This window comes from Bison bison, unplaced genomic scaffold (assembly GCF_000754665.1).
Source record: "Bison bison bison isolate TAMUID 2011002044 unplaced genomic scaffold, Bison_UMD1.0 scf7180017864134, whole genome shotgun sequence".
In the NCBI taxonomy this organism is placed as follows: Eukaryota; Metazoa; Chordata; class Mammalia; order Artiodactyla; family Bovidae; genus Bison; species Bison bison.
Window position 1 is genome coordinate 1960747 of NW_011494706.1, and position 14925 is coordinate 1975671.

Below are 14925 nucleotides of genomic sequence, written 5' to 3' on the forward strand. Positions count from 1 at the left end.
GTTATCAATTAGAAGAAGCTTCATGAAGGAAGAGGAAGTCCAGTTATATCTTATTTTAAAAAATTTGTTTCAGTGGCAGATTTATGGCAACTTTGTTCTACCAACATTTCTTAAGAATATCCTAAGAATACAAAAGAAAAATTATTTGAATTACTCCATCCATTGTAGGTTATAAGATTTTGCTACTTTAAGCTAGACAATGTATAGCTGTTTTAAACCTTTGAGATTCCTAGGTGATTACACAGAGTCAATTTGAGGCTATAAGAACATAGATAATGCCATGAAACATTGATGTCGCAGAAACCAGGGCCTGGTTTATTGTTCAGGTTTTATCATATGCTAGCTGTTTGACCTTAGGCATATAATTTAACATCTTGTTCTGTATGTGTATGTGTGTATGTGTTTGTGTTTAATATGCCTATATTGTAAAGTTTCTGTGATAACACGAGATAATATTGTAAAACACAGAGTATATTGCCTGGGAACTGGTAGACAGTAAAATGCAATCACAATTACATCATTATTACTCTAAATGTAGTATTCAAGTGTTCCGGAGGAAATGTAATATTCACTGACAGACTTATGGAGATTATTTCCAGGGAGCAGTTAGCTCTGTATATGTAAATAAAATTAGCTTACTCAACCAACCCTCAGTTTCTGTAAATGACACCATAGCCAATGTATCTTTACTTTTCTTATTATGTATCTAAGCTTGTCGTACTGGCCTGTATTTTATGAATACAGGCTTCATGAGTTTAGATATCATAATTAAGGCATAGCTCACTTTAAAAAACTAGGATTTGAGATAACCTTGGAGGGTGAGATGAAAGATTTGTTTTTATTTTAGGTTCTTATATTTACAGAAAGATCCATGATGGATGTCTTAGCTGAGGCTGTAACAGAATACCATAGATTGGGTGACTTGCCAACAGTAGACATATAATTCTTATAATTCTGGATTTCCAGGTGGTGCAGTGGTAAAAAATCCACCTGCCAGAGCAGGAGACTCAGGTTCAATCCCTGGGTTGGGAAGATCCCCTGGAGAAGGAAATGGCTTCCAGTATTGAAGGAAGTACTCCAGTATTCTTGCCTGGGAAATCTCATTGACAGAGGAGCCTGGAGGGCTACAGTCCATGGCGTCACATGAGTTGGACATGACTGAGCATTCTTGCCCATAGCTCTGGAGGCAGGGAAGCTTAAGATCAAGGGGCCTGCAGGTTCAGTGTCTGGTGAAGGCTCCTTTCTTGGTTCATAGACTGTCTTCTCAGTGTGCCTTCATAACCAGAGGAGTGAAGGAGATTTCTGGGGTCTCTTTCATGAGGGCACATTTCATTGTGTTAAGACTTCGTTATTGTGTTAGGACTTTAACATATTAATTTTGGGGAGACACAAATATTTAGTTAGTAGCAATGGAATTTTAGAATTGAAAGATACCATAGCAATTATCTTGCCAAAAACTTTTTTCAGGTGATGAAACAGACAACCAAAAAGATGTTTCTAAGATCATGTGGGTGTGTGCTAAGTTGCTTCATCCCTGTCTGACTCTTTGCAAACCTATCGACTGTAGCCCACCAGGCTCCTTTATCCATGGGACTCTCCAGGCAAGAATACTGGAGTCGGTTGCCATGCCCTCCTCCAGGGGATCTTTCTGATACAGGGATCTAACCTGTGTCTCTTATGTCTCCTGCATCGGCAGGCATGTTCTTTACCACTAGTGCCACCTAGGAAGCCCTCCTAAGATTATATAGCCAGTTATCAGCAAAACCAGGATTAGAGCTCAGTATTCCTGACTTCAGATCAGCTCTTCCTGTGCCTGGCTCTGCTTAATTTATGACAATTTCAGAGGAGACATGACATTTGAATTGGTCCAGGATAGCAAGATCCTCCAAATGTTTAAAATAAGCTTCTATTTACAATAATTAATTCTTATTATACTTTGGGAGACATTGACATCAGTGGTGAGGAAGTATATGTGAGACAGCATGAACCATCCAGAGCCCCAGACATATTGAAGACTAACATGGCCCAGGATTCAGGTATCTGAAGGATTCCCATGCTGTCACAGCAGAGCAGGTGTGTTGTGTCCAAACTTTGACAAGAGGTTCTCTCCAAGAACCTTTGACAAGAGCTCTTTACCCAAGAACTTGTCTTGGGGAAATGAAATGCTATAAGAAAGTTTTTTTCTAATATGTTCCTGTAAGTCCACGTCACACTATTTTTTTTTTTTTTTTGCATAAAGGTGCATTGGGAGCATTGAATTATTCAGCTTTTTAGATGTTTATAAAGGTTTGGAAAGACAATGTATGTCTGAGTAGGTGTAGGAAGATCAAGGTCATCCTTTTTTTTTAAATGTGATAAAATGACCAAGAAAATGCCGCTCTGACTATAGATAGAGAGACAAGCAACAACTCTGAGGGCCAGCATACCTAGAGGTGTCGTGATCAGGTATAGGAGCAGTGGGAGTGCAGACAACTCAGCACAGGCCAGGGAGATGGGCACCAGCAATAGGGTGCAGAGGAGTTAGAATTCCAACAATCCTCTCCACCCTCCCACACACAGACGCAACACCAGGAAGCAGTTTTCCTCTGATAGAGGAGGGAGAGAACCCCCAGATTGATGGAGACAACCTTAAATCGATTAAATAACTTGTTCTGTCATCGAGTGGAATGAAGAATTAAAATGAAGAATGAGTTAAAAGAAAATTGCATTCTTTATTCTACCAGTAGGAAGCATCATACATTCCAGTGATGCTAGTTATTATATTTGGGAAGGGCAGGGCTGGGGCCAGGCAGTGCGGCTCCAGAGGACTGCTGCTAACCCAACACCACACGACCGTACTCGGGAGGACACAGGCTGACTTGCATACAGAATCATCACCGTAGATGGCAGGAAGAGTTAGCACTGGAAGACAAACGGAAAAGTATTTTTGGAATTTTAAGAAAGGTATCCTGAATGACTTAGAACTGAAGGAACGAGAAGATTCACCTATTGAGCTTGTGCTTGCAGAAAGGGAAAAATCTGTTGTAGGTTTTATTATATTTGTATATACAGAGGCCCGGTGAATGCATGCTTATGCATCTGATGACTGGGATTAAAAAGAGAATTAAAATTTAAGTACAACTAAGAATTCTGTTTTCATTTTGTTGCTATTCTTATTTTTACTAGGCTATAGGGGTTAGGTTGGGAACTATCTCTGCAAGTTACGCCCCACCAGGGAAATGTCCATTCTCATTTTCCTGTGCTGGCTTTTAGAGATTTTTTTTTTTTCTGGAGCCACTGCTCTTGCTGGCAGCAGCTTCTTCAGGTCCATTGCTGAGTGGCTCTGCAGTGTTCTTGGGGACACTCTTGTTTCCTGATTCTTCAGGGTCAATAACTGGTTATGTTATTAGATAATGCAGTTCTTCCAAAGAAATGAGTAAGATAGACCTTACCAGAAATATCTAAAATTGGAAAACTGGAGATGTTCATAGACTACATGTACTGGAATCTGTTGTCATTGGTGGCAAATTAGACAACACATTAATAAGACTTTGAAATTTCTGAAGCCCAAACAACAAACTGGAAACATTTTGACATTTAACAATTTTTAAAATTCATGCTCTGTGTTTCTGTTTGTGTTAGAAAACTTATTTTGGTTAAAGCAGACTACTCTTTTATAAAGAGAAAAAAATTACTATTTATTGGGGATAGGGAGAATTGTTTCTGTCCTACTGTTGAGACAAAAGATAAAAATAGTGTTTCTGCATCCCATTTGGTACACTATCTTCTAGTTCACAAAACAGAGTGATGGGAAAGTTAGTGGATGCTGGAGAACAGCAGTTTTGTATACTTCCTTCGGGCCTGCCTCTGTTTGAAGTCCCTGGGTAATTTTAACTAATGTAGCAAAATCACAGGCTAATGAAGCCTTTGTATTGTTAGCTCTCAGTCTTAGCCTGTAGTCTTACCTAGGCTCTCTACAGTAATGTCTTCTCTAAGGGTGAAGACAGGCTGGGTTTATCTGATGCTAAAATTATCAGGTAAAAAGTAACCATACTAACTAAACTAGAATGTTCTTCATCTTTCCAGCCTCATTTGTTAGTGGGATAAATTTAATTTTTTGAAGATCTATTCAAAGCAACTGTGATTCTGCATGGTTAGTAATTTCTCTCCCAGGGTTTCTTTTCATTCAGGAGATATCTTGATCCCGTATAATGTGCTGGGCACTATTTTGTAACTGGGTAAATAGACATTGCCCTTACCTAGATGGGCCTTGTATTTTAGTGGAGCAACAGAAAAAGAATTGAAATAAATAGATAAACTGATGAAACAAAATGGTTACAGACTATACGTACTTTTCACAAAGAAGTACTTTTTATAAATATGACATGTTATGATGGTTCAGTGTTCAGATGGTTCAGTGTTGTGATGGTTCAGTGTTATGAAAAGTACTTTTTATAAATACAAAATATTGTGATGGTTCAGCATGTGACAGATCAAGAGCTGTCCATCATGTAAAGAGATAAGAATTCTGGGTGAGGAAAGCAGGTGCAAAGGCCCAGTGGTCACTGAGCTGCAGAATGGTAGTACATGATGTGGATTGAATGGATGACATGGGCTAGATTTAGTCCAGTTCAATTCAGTCAAAGAGTCATGTCCGACTCTTTGTGACCCCATGGACTGCAGCACGCCAGTCCTCCCTGTCCAACACCAACTCCTGGAGTCCACCCAAACCCATGTCCATCGAGTCAGTGATGCCATCCAACCATCTCATCCTCTGTCGTCCTCTTCTCCTCCTCCCCTCAATCTTTCCCAGCATCATGGTCTTTTCAAATGAGTCAGCTCTCCGTATCAAGTGGCCAAAGTATTGGAGTTTCAGCTTCAGCATCAGTCCTTCCAATGAATATTCAGGACTGATCTCCTTTAGGGTGGACTGGTTGGATCTCCTTGCAAAAGGGACTCTCAAGAGTCTTCTCCAACACCACAGTTCAAAAGCATCAATTCTTTGGCGCTCAGCTTTCTTTATAGTCCAACTCTCACATCCATACATGACCACTGGAAAAACCATAGCCTTGACTAGACGGACCTTTGTTGGCAAAGTAATGTCTCTGCTTTTTAATATGCTGTCGAGGTTGGTCATAACTTTCCTTCCAAGGAGTAAGCGTCTTTTCATTTCATTGCAGCAATCAACATCTGCAGTGATTTTTAAGCCCCAAAAATAAAGTTAGCCACTGTTTCCACTGTTTCCCCATCTATTTCCCATGAAGTGATGGGACCAGATGCCATGATCTTAGTTTTCTGAATGTTGAGCTTTAAGCCAACTTTTTCACTCTCCACTTGCACCTTCATCAAGAGGCTCTTTAGTTCCTCTTCACTTTCTGCCATAAGGGTGGTGTCATCTGCATATCTGAGGTTATTGATATTTCTCCCGGCAATCTTGATTCCAGCTTGTGCTTCTTCCAGCCCAGAGTTTCTCATGATGTACTCTGCATATAAGTTAAATAGGCAGGGTGACAATATACAGCCTTGACGTACTCCTTTTCCTATTTGGAACCAGTTTGTTGTTCCATGTCCAGTTCTAACTGTTGCTTCCTGACCTGCATATAGGTTTCTCAAGAGGCAGGTCAGGTGGCCTGATATGCCCATCTCTTTCAGAATTTTCCACAGTTTATTGTGATCCACACAGTCAAAGCCTAGATTATGTGGGATCTTAGGCTGTGATATGGAGTTGGGGCATGATTCTAGGCATTATGAGAAATGTTAAAGGACCATTTAGTAGACGTGTTAGTGCTCCCCTATCCCCGCACAGCCTTCTTGCCCTGTGGTGTGTCTTCCTTTCTAGGGTCTATTTTCTAATTGCTCTCAGGGTACTGGAGCAGCTTTGCCCTTAAGCACAGTATTGGCAAGAAATGCTTGAAAATGTGCATTTCATCCATCCCCAGACCTTGATCAATGACTGTAAGTGAAGGGTCTGCTAAAGCCCAGCTCCCTTGCTTCAGGTTTGCCTAGGGGCTTCCCTGGTGGCTCAGAGGTTAAAGCGTCTGCCTGCAATGCGGGAGACCTGGGTTCAATCCCTGGGTCAGGAAGATCCCCTGGAGAAGGAAATGGCAACCCACTCGCCTGGAGAATCCCATGGGCGGAGGAGCCTGGTGGGCTACAGTCCATGGGGTCGCAAAGAGTCAGACACGACTGAGCGACTTCACTTTCACTTTCACTCTGAGTTCAGGTGTGACTTATACTCCATTCGTCCACTGTGGAATCAGGCAGAAGCTACCCTTTCCAGAATTTTACCTGAGATCTCACCCTTCTTGGCTCCTTCCTCTTTCCTGCTTATTCCCCTGCTCCTTTCTAGTTTCCTCCTGCAAACATTTCCTTAATAAATCACATGAATGTAGCTTCCATAATAAACTACATGAATCCTGGTGTCAGTATATGCTTCTGAGGAATTCAACCTTAGATAGTCACTCTGCTCTTATTAAGGTGTTGGATTCTGAAGAGATGATTTAAATCCCACTTAAGCCTGCTTGGTGGGCTTGGACAAATTTCTTAACCTCTCTGTGTCTCAGCTTCTTCCATACATTCAACACAGTCGTTTACCCTGATCCTTGTCAAACTGACATCCTAGAATGGGGGAAAAAACAAGCAAAACCTACTAAATGTAGAACATATTAGTGGTTGCCAGGGGGGAGGGAGAAAATGGGGCAGAAGGGAAGAGGGTGTGAATATAAAAAGGCAGCATGAGGGGTCCTTCTGGCGATGGAGTTGTTCTCATCTTGACTGTATCAATGTCAATATCCTGGTTGTGATTTGAACTGTACTGCTGTAATATGTTACCTCTGGAGAAACTGTGTGAATTGTATTTGGGATCACTCTATTATTTCTACGTGTGGATCTATAATTATCTCAAAATAAAGAGTTTAATTTTAATAATTTTTTAATCAAAAACCTAATAAAGGGACAAAAATACAAATAATATAGTATCTAAAAAGATGACTATTCTTAGGGAAAAATAGAACAGAATAAAGGAAACAGGGAGTATCATGGGGGCAGGAATAGGTGTTGCAATTTTCGAAAGGGTGGTAACATTGAGAAGAAACCATTGGGGCAAATGAAATGGGAACGCGTGTACACCTGTGGCAGATCCATGTCAGTGTATGGCAAAACCATGACAATATTGTAAAGTAATTAGCCTTCAATTAAAATAAATACATTTATATATATATATATAAGAAAGAAATGATAATGCAAAAGCCCTGGGGGTGGTGGGAGTCTGCTGTGCTTGAAGGACGGCAAGGAGGCCAGCATGGCTGGAGTGGAGCTAGGGAAGAAGAGGATGAATAAGTGGATTCAGGGAGAGCAGAGGGTCAGATGGTGGAGTATCTTACGGGTCTTTGTAAGGCTTTGGCTTTTACTTTCAGAGAGACTGAGCACAACCGAGGGTTTTTTTTTTTTATTGGAGGCTAATTACTTTACTTTTTTTTTTTTTAAACTAGATCATTTTAATGTGGCTTTTTTCTTTTTTAAAACAGTAGAATAAATAGTTTTCTTTGACTGAAGACAACATGTAAGGTTGGTTGGTAGTATTCAGAAATATCAGAGTAACGGTTTCCCAATTGGTGTGTAGTCTTCAGTAATTATAAGGAGTTATTTGTATGTAACTGCTGTCAAACCAGTAAGACTGCATTTATGCATCCATCATTTTCAGGATTATTGGTAACCTGGGCATATTTTCCCCAGATGACTTTGCCTCCTTGTGTTACAAGGCCCAACTCGCTCACGTTCACCTCAGTGACGGTTCCTTTGGTACTAACGCCCAAAGTTGTATATAGTGGGGATGAGGGATTCTTCTTTACACCAAGTATTGGCAAGCAAAAGGTGGCTTTCAGTTCAGGATGTGTTACATGAGCCTTCTTGAAACGTAATCCCATTGGCCTAATGAATCTTTCATATTTAGGTGATTTTCGAGTAAAGCCATCTCCAACAAAACAGACTTTAGTAACCATCCTCTTCCAGGCTTTCTTCTTTCTCTTTCCTGTTCGAATAACTTTTAATACTTCTGTTTCTCCCTGGGCACGAACTTTAGGCAGAGGGACCTCCCATTTTCCCGCTTTCTCTTTTCGTTTCTGTTTAATCATATTGGAAAGTACTTTAGCTCGAGACTGTCCCTCTCGGTCCAGTAGATATGCAGGTACTGCTCCTTGTGGAGTCTTTTCATCATTCTTCTGTTTGGTGTTTCTCTTTTCATGCATCTTAATAGTCTTTTTCATTTGTATTTTCTCAGCATGGCGCTGTTTATGGTAGAGCTTAACTTTCAGACCAATCATCTTTTTTGCCTTCTTTGAACGTTCATGAGCCTCTCGACCTTCCTTCTTTCTCTTTTTCTCATGGTAATCCAAACGATATCCATAGCGCTTACGGTGTAACTCAATATATTCATTTTGTGGCATGGTGACGGCTGCCGAGCCGCCGGGTGCAGTCTCCGCTGCGCGAAGAAGCTCTCAATTTTCGGCTCTCAGAGACCGACGAGCTGACTCCGCACCACCCGCGACAGGAAAGGCTAATTACTTTACTTCTTGAGAAACCTGTATGCAGGTCAGGAAGCAACAGTTAGAACTGGACATGGAACAACAGACTGGTTCCAAATAGGAAAAGGAGTACGTCAAGGCTGTATATTGTCACCCTGCCTATTTAACTTCTATGCAGAGTACATCATGAGAAACGCTGGACTGGAAGAAACACAAGCAGGAATCAAGATTACCGGGAGAAATATCAATAACCTCAGATATGCAGATGACACCATCCTTATGGCAGAAAGTGAAGAAGAACTAAAGAGCCTCTTGATGAAAGTGAAAGAGGAGAGTGAAAAAGTTGGCTTAAAGCTCAACATTCAGAAAACTAAGATCATGGCATCCAATCCCATCACTTCATGGCAAATAGATGGGGAAACAGTGGCTAACTTTATTTTTTTGTGCTCCAAAATCACTGCAAATGGTGACTGCAGCCATGAAATTAAAAGATTCTTGCTCCTTGGAAGAAAAGTTATGACCAACCTCGACAGCATATTAAAAAGCAGAGACATTACTTTGCCAACAAAGGTCCGTCTAGTCAAGGCTATGGTTTTTCCAGTGGTCATGTATGGATGTGAGAGTTGGATTATAAATAAAGCTGAGTGCCGAAGAATTGATGCTTTTGAACTGTGGTGTTGGAGAAGACTCTTGAGAGTCCCTTTTGCAAGGAGATCCAACCAGTCCATTCTAAAGGAGATCAGTCCTGAATATTCATTGGAAGGACTGATGCTGAAGCTGAAACTCCAATACTTTGGCCACCTGATGCGAAGAGCTGACTTATTTGAAAAGCCCCCGATGCTGAAAAAGATTGAAGGCAGGAGGAGAAGGGGACAACAGAGGATGAGATGGTTGGATGACACCACCGACTCAATGGACATGAGTTTTGGTAAACTTCGAGAGCTGGTGATGAACAGGGAGGCCTGGCATGCTGCAGTCCATGGGGTCACAAAGAGTCGGACACAACTGAGCAACTGAACTGATATGGAAAAGATGACTAGTTAATCTAACTGTTGTTTGGTCACTCAATTGAGTCTGACTCTTTTGTGAACCCCATATACTATAGCCCACCAGGTTCCTCTGACCATGGGGATTCTCCAGGCAAGAATACTGGAGGCGGTTGCTGTTTCCTACCCCCAGGAGATCTTCCTAGCTCAGGGATCGAATCCACATCTCCTGCATTGGTAGGCAGATTCTTTACCGCTGAGCCACCAAAGAAGCTTTGTTAATGTAATGGAACCTTGCAAAGAGAAGAGACTCTCCCCTGATGTTTGGCTCAAGACTGCATTCACTAGAGTAGATTAGTTTACCTGATCCTGACAGCAGATAGCTGTCCAATTTTGAGTGGCTTGGAGTGTAGATTAAAAAAAACAGTGTGAGTTGCATTGTGGGCAAGCTTTTCTTATTTTTAATTTCAAAAGGTGAGTTTAGTTTGAATAATTCAATGATTATGTTAGATCATACTTGGAATAAGGACAGAGCACTTGCTGTAAGGAAGAAGAGACGACCTTTCATCTTTCAAGTTCAGCATTTCATGTTGTGTGCTAGAGTCAGATTTTTAAAAACAGGGAGAGCAGACAAAAGTCAGGTATTTACTGTAAGTATGACTCACATTCCTTCTAAAACATAGGCATAAGTGTTGGGTTCAGGACTTCTATGCTGTAATATTTCGTTAATTAATTGAAACATTTCCTCCTCTTCAAAGAACAGAGGCTGTTAATATTTGGGCAAGTATCCAAGTGTAGAGTACAAACAAAAGTAGTACGGGAATCAGAGATAATGGAGAAATCATTATTAACCAGATTAGGCAGACCTTGGGTTCGTGGGCTGTAGTATTTGAGTTTGACAATGAAGGAGGAATGGGTTGTGAAACTGAAGGTGTAGAGAGGGAGGCATAGGGCACTCCAAAGGCTGTAAGGAGCATAGAGAAAGACAGAGAGATGGAAATAGGGTGAAGCCCATGCAAGGGATGAGAAGGTACTGGGTTAGGGTTATGAAAAGTATGGTTGGAAAGGTAACTTGGAAAATGACTAGCGTGTAGGGTGCTTATAGAGATACCACATTTATTTTCACTGCTAGAACTTCAGGTTAAAGATGGACCAATGAGCACTGTCTGGCCTTAGATTTTAAGCTTCACTTAGTAGACAGACATGATCTGAGGGTTAAATACATTGCATTTTCTGACAAATTCTCAAAGAAATGAAAGAGGTATGAGATTTAAAAGTGGTTTGAGAGGCAGTAAGGTTGGAAAGTATTATGTGACAGGTGTCATGGAGATTTATAAAGCATAGTCTTGTTTTTGCTTAAAAAACAGTGCCTTTTAAAAGAGTTTCTCAGGTCTCTACTTATTTTGAAGCTCAACATTTAAAATGTAAAATCCTTAGAGGCAGAGAACAAGGTTTGATAATTCTTTGTTACCACTGACATTTATGTGAATGATTTTCTTGAGAGTGAATAGGAAATGAAACCCCTTTATATCTTTCAGTTTAAGAAATTCTGTTTTCTAAAATTCTCTTACTTTTTTTTCCTTTTCAGCTAAAGAATGGTTTCTGAAATATTTATGAGGGTGGCCAGTTATAATTAATGGCAGTGCACTCTGTTATGACATCAATTTATCACATTCCTAGTGACACAAAGTCCAATTAACTTCCCCAAGGGGTTCATTGAGTGTGCTACACTCTGCCATTGAATGACAAGACCAAAATTTATTATTTGTCCATAATCTCTCTTGAAGCAAAATCAAAGCCCTACTATCCAGTGAAAAATATATACTCTGTGACTATGTTTGCATTACTCAGTACAGTATTTCCAGGACCCAGCATGTAGAGGACTTTCAACAAACACTTGTTGAACGAATCAGTGGATGGCTACATGTATTAATGGATGAATGAATAAAAGGATGAATGATTGACTTCCTTGAAAATCGGCTCTCCCCACAATCCTCTTGAGAGTATCCCTTGGGCAATAAGGACATCAAACTAGTCAATCCTAAAGGAAATCAACCCTGAATATTCTTTGGAAGAACTGATGCAGAAGCTGAAGCTCCAATACTTTGGCCACCTGACATGAAGAGCTGACTCACTGGAGAAGACCCTGATGCTGGGAAAGATTGAGGGTGGGAGGAGAAGGGGATGACAGAGGATGAGATGGTTGGATGGCATCACTGACTCAATGGACATGAGTTTGAGCAAGCTCCAGGAGATAGTTAAGGACCAGGAAGCCTGGCATGCTGCCGTCTGTGGGGTTGCAAAGAGTTGGACACAACTGAGTGACTGAACAACACTATCACCTCTAAGTATTTTAGGTTGTTTATTTAGAACATCATGTTTTACTCATTGCCCTTCACTACAGAGCTTTCCTAACATATTTTCTTTCTTTTTTTTTTAACATATATTTCCAAGTTTTCTGGAATGCCAGCTCTCTATGGACAAAGTGGTAGCTTTACAGCATGTCTTTGATGGATCTAGTAGCCAAGTAGGAAAGTTGACCACCACCTCAGTGTGTGCAAAGCAGGAAGTTTGCCTTCATCTCAGGTGCAGATTATATTCTTTGTGGAATTTGTAAAAATTGTCACTTCAGAATAATTATTAATATGAAAGACATGTCTAAAATATAAGAATTCTTGCTCTTAGAAATATTTTAGATGTTTAATGATACTCTAGGTTTTTTCCCTTTCTCCTCTTCTTCCTCCTCCTTTCCAATTTTCTTCTTTTCCTCTTCTTCCCTCTCATCCTCTCCCCTTACTTGTGTCTAATTAACTACCCAGGTCTTGTCATTGGATCTGGCAGCTATAATTTTAGACTGTGAATATTTCCTCTGAAGGCACTTGTATAAATGGAAAGAAATATGTCTAGTAATAATGGGATTTTCTCAAATTTAACCAACAAATGAGATCATTTCAGCAGCTCCTTCTGCATATTAACATGATATGATATGTCATGCCATGAGAATCTTATGAATCTTATTTTCCCAAGTGTCTGATAGAACTGCTATGGGAGTGGTTTTTTCATCACATCCTTTTCCACAACCAGGAAAACCATGACTCAATAGCCTCTTGCACATGGTCTTGCTAAATGAGTGGGGAGAAATACTTGGTACTTTTTATAACACCTATTTTCCCACTTTGTCATTGTCAGCAGTTTCCTAGAAGTAGAAAGGTTGTAGGAAATCATCCATCTTTGCTCTCTTCTTTCCCTGAGATCTTTGGTTGTCGGTCTTTTTGAGACCTTACTATCTTCCACACATCCTCTTCTCCTCTCTATTTCCCCTATGTCAACCCAGCATTGACTAGCCTGTCTGCTGGGTGGGGAAGTGAGGCTGCACACCTGTAGCTAGAGACACTGTTTGTGGAGGAGACACAGGTAGTGGAGTCTGACTGACAGTTTCACCCCCTTGCCTAATTCCAGGGTGGGTTTTCTGCAGGGCTAGAATAGTGACGTGAACTGAGGCGCCCTGGAAAACCTGCTTCCTCCATCAGGCTTTATCTATAGGGTCAGTACAGTTCAGTGAAGTCATTGCTGGACGCTAAAACATCCATATACAATCTGTTGTGGATGTCCACTTGTATCTTATAATTTAAGAATGGAGATGAACATGCTCATCAACTTTGTAATGTAAGACAGAAAAATATCACATTCAAGTGCTGTAATAGAGATAATAAAGATGTTTACCCAGGGGCATCAAGGAATAACCTGCAGGGACTCTGGCCTTCCCTTTCAGGATATAGCTATTCTGGAGGCATAATTGACTTAGCATTATTTGCCACTAACAATTTAACCCTCACTAATATGTTAGCTATTAGTACTTAACTATTCTAGAAGAGCAGAGAGTAACCCTCTAAGGGAGCAGTCTAGAGACAGAAAGGTTTTGATGGTGGGATGAGGAAGGGAAGGGTATGTGAGAGAAACTGGCAGGGAAGCAGGTGAGTCACTCTCTAGAGCGACACTGTGGAGGAAGGAGCTGGGTAGATCAAGGGTGTCGTGTGCAATGGAGTCAGGGAGCAGATGGGCGAGAGTGGTGAGAAGTAGGATGTGACAAGATTAGTTGGGGCATCCTTGTTCTGGCCAGGCCTTCCTTCTGAACAAGCGATGTGACTGTGAGTGTTAAGTAGCTATGTAGCGTGTTGCTTTTTCTGGGAGAAAAGCAAGTGAATATACCTTTTGCCTCTTTATGTAATCTCTTTAAATTATTTAGGCTGCTACCTCCATGCTACAGGAAGCAGTGACTAAGACCTTTCAGGGTGTTCAAGTGTTTCTCAAGAGTCATGATGTCATTGTGACTTTTGGAGTCCCTTTTTAATGTTGATAACCCTTTGATTTTTTAATGAATTATTAATTAATTATATCTGAACAGATGTAAAAATATTTTCCAATAGATAATATTCTACTGCCTTTCATCTGTTAAAATTCAAGTGGGTCTGGCAAATTAACTGTGTCATAGAGGGTACTGTTGTACTACAGTGGAAACCAGATTCCAAGTTGGTTTGATTCAGCGATGTGCTTCATGAAGACATAAAATTTTCACTTACCCATTTTTATATTTTTATTTTCTTTCTTCCTCTACTTAGTGTGCATGCATGCATGCTGAGTTGCTCAGTCACATCCAACTCTGTCCTAACCCATGGACTTTAGCCTGCCAGGCTCCTCTGTGCATGGGACTTCCCAGGCAAGAATACTGGAGTGGGTTGCCATTTCCTCTTCCAGGAGATCTTCAGCGACCCAGGGATCAAATCTGTGTCTCCTGTATTGCAGGCAGAGTCTTTACCACTGAGCCACTTAGGAAGCCCACTTAGTGTGCCTATGTTTAGACATAAACATACCTAAACATGTAGTGGAGAAGGAAATGGCAACCCACTCCAGTATTCTTGCCTGGAGAATCCCAGGGACAGGGGAGCCTGGTGGGCTGCTGTCTATGGGGTCGCACAAAGCTGGACATGACTAAAGTGACTTAGCAGCAGCAAACATTGTAGTTCTTCCGTTATTTCTGATAGAGTATGATTTTTCTTTAATATTTAAAGATATTGTGTGTTTGTGTTAGTCGCTCAGTCGTGTCCCACTCTCTGCGACCCCATGGACTGAAGCTCACCAGGCTCCTCCTTCCATGGAATTTTCCAGGCAAGAATAGTGGAGTAGGTTGCCATTCCCTTCTCCAGGGCATCTACTCAACCCCAGGGATCGAACCTGGGTCTTCCACATTGTAGGCAGATTCTTTACCGTCTGAGCCACAAGGGAAGCCCACCAATTATAAAAATATCTTAAAACTTAAAATTAGCTCCTATGACTAATAACCTTAATTTGGGTCCAGTTTCCATTAAAATAGTTTTGAAGAGAATATGAGCATGTTGATAGTATCCTGGTATATAACATGTTATGCCCTGAGAAATCAC

At 40.8% G+C, this 14925-nt stretch overlaps 1 pseudogene across 1 annotated transcript; it reads right to left on the bottom strand.

The window, feature by feature from the left end:
- Positions 1-7436: 7436 nt before the first annotated feature.
- Positions 7437-8528, bottom strand: LOC104988423 (annotated as a pseudogene). The gene has a single exon (XR_825238.1). The product of XR_825238.1 is annotated as a ribosome biogenesis protein NSA2 homolog pseudogene (transcript).
- Between the last annotated feature and the right edge of the window lie 6397 nt (positions 8529-14925).